This window comes from Octodon degus, unplaced genomic scaffold (assembly GCF_000260255.1).
Source record: "Octodon degus isolate 3935 unplaced genomic scaffold, OctDeg1.0 scaffold00062, whole genome shotgun sequence".
Lineage (NCBI taxonomy): Eukaryota > Metazoa > Chordata > Mammalia > Rodentia > Octodontidae > Octodon > Octodon degus.
Genome location: NW_004524638.1, coordinates 5,768,604 through 5,770,679, shown reverse-complemented (window position 1 = coordinate 5,770,679; position 2,076 = coordinate 5,768,604). Strand labels below are relative to the sequence as shown.

General features: G+C 44.7%; 1 long non-coding RNA gene across 1 annotated transcript in view; it reads left to right on the top strand.

Moving 5' to 3' along the window:
• The window catches only part of LOC111817579, a 47,834-nt gene extending 46,627 nt beyond the window's left edge, over positions 1-1,207 (top strand). The window contains exon 3 of the long non-coding RNA XR_002821740.1: positions 1,114-1,207. This is a non-coding gene — a long non-coding RNA (uncharacterized LOC111817579). The remainder of the gene's footprint in view (positions 1-1,113) is intronic.
• The last annotated feature ends 869 nt before the right edge of the window (positions 1,208-2,076 follow it).

The window sequence follows — 2,076 nt, the reverse complement described above, 5'->3', positions numbered from 1 at the left end:
TATATATTATATCTTTTGAGGAACTGTACCTTGCTCCTGGCCTCTTCTTCTCTGGCTCTTTACTGGCCTGTCAACTTCCTGGGAGCCAGGTGCTGAGTAGCTTCCGCCCTGGCCACGCCCTTCTCCCATGATGCTTCAGCCTTGGAGCAGCCAGGTATAGGCTAAAACCTCCGAAACTGTAAGCCGGAACAAACCTTCCTCTTTCAAGCAATGTGTGGCAGGCATTGTGCCTCTACCATGAAAACTGCTTAGTACAAATATTCAAATTTTAATTTGTATACTAATGAATTTTACTAACAGTGCACATATGTAATGTTTGTAATTATTATTATGGGGCATGTATGTCATTTATGCATATGCATGTGGGAATTTCTGTTTATATGTGTGAGAATGTCTGTCTCATTTTTATCTTCTGACAGTAATGAGTGATCAAAACCTTGGAGACACTGGTCTAATCCCGGGGTAATAGCCAAGGATGGCTTCTTTAGCTGCTCGTTTGAGTGGCCTTTGTATTCACTGGTCTGTCAAATAAAGGTTTTGATGCTGTGGTGCTCTTGCTTGGAATTAAATTTAGATTCATTATTTTAGTGGGTAAAGTCAGAAGATCTTAAGTGTTCTATGTATCTTGCTTTAAAAAAAAAAAAAATTCCTTTCTCCTCATTCCTTTCTTGCCATCTGCTCCTCTCCCTTGCTCTTCTTTTCTCCTCTCCTTGCTTCACTTCTCTTCTTTTTACTTCTAGCTTTTTTTATCTTCTTTTTAAAAAATTATTTATTTGCTTATTTGGTACAGGGTCTCACTGCTCAGCTCAGACACATAGTGATCCTCCTGTCTCAGCCTCCCTAGTGCTGGGATTATAGGCATGCGTCAGTTTTGGGGCCAGTAGGGGTAACGGGGATCGAACCTGGGTCCTTGCGCTTGCCAGGCAGGCGCTTATACTGTAGAGCTATCTTCTCAGCCCTTTTTATCTTCCTTTACTTCTTTTTTATCCACACAACAGAAAAAGTAAGTAGTCCTAGAAATTCTAAACAGAATATGGAGATGACCTAAAGTGGGCAGAGGAGGCCTGTCACCCCAAGCTTTTGCAAATGCTTCTTCTCTGTTGTGTCTTCCAGTCATCCATAAAGGAATTCTGCACTTGATCTTAGTCAAAATACCAAGAAGCAATCATAAAGGAATCCTGGATCCTGTGGAACTCTTTCAGCATTGCTTGCAAAGTCAAAACAGAGCCAAGACAAGAACAGTTCATAATGGTGGTGTTCTGTACCCATCCTCTCAGACCTGTGGACCACTTACCTGTATACCAGTCTCATTTTCAATGACCAGTACCTGAATCTTATGGAGAAACTGTCAGGTTGTTGGAGACCACTGTGCCCAGTTTGTGGTAGGGGAATGACATCTTGGAGGGCACTAATCATTGATTGCTAGATCTAGGGGAAGCTGCCAAGGTCAAAAGATGGCAGGGAGAAGTGGATGGCCACTTCAGCCTGCAGCTTGCTGAGGGCTAAATGTGGGAGTGCCCGTGATGGGTCACGACCCCAGAGAGCTTCAGGATGGGAAAGGATGTCCAAGCCAAGCCTAGGATGAGGGTGGCAGTTGAGAAATCTGGGTGTCAATGAGAAGCTTGTGTCCTTTGCCTGCCCGTCTGTGGGGCCACTGGAGATGCTGCCTCGGCTCCTGCTGCCTCTTCACGTATGAAGGGGGAGGAAGAGTGAAGGAAAGAAAGAAACAAGGAGGGAAAAAGACTGTCTAATGTTTCCCCTTAGTAGAACGAGGACAGAGTTTGTTTCATAGAAAATAGAAAATTTAAAAACAGAAAGAGGAAGAGATAAGAAAGGAACACTGTGAGAGTAAGCTGTTTTCTACAAGCCTGGATTGAAGGTATAACTGAATGCCTGATGGGCCAGACATTGTGAAGACCTTCGAGGAGGACCGAGGTGATGCAGGTGTGGGAAGTAGGGCTGATGACCAGAATGCCAAATGGTCCTCCTGTCTGCCCCACTCTAAGACTGGAAGGACTGCTGGGGCCAGAGGATGGACTGGATGGCCTGTGGACAGTGGGCTGAACAAGAAGAACT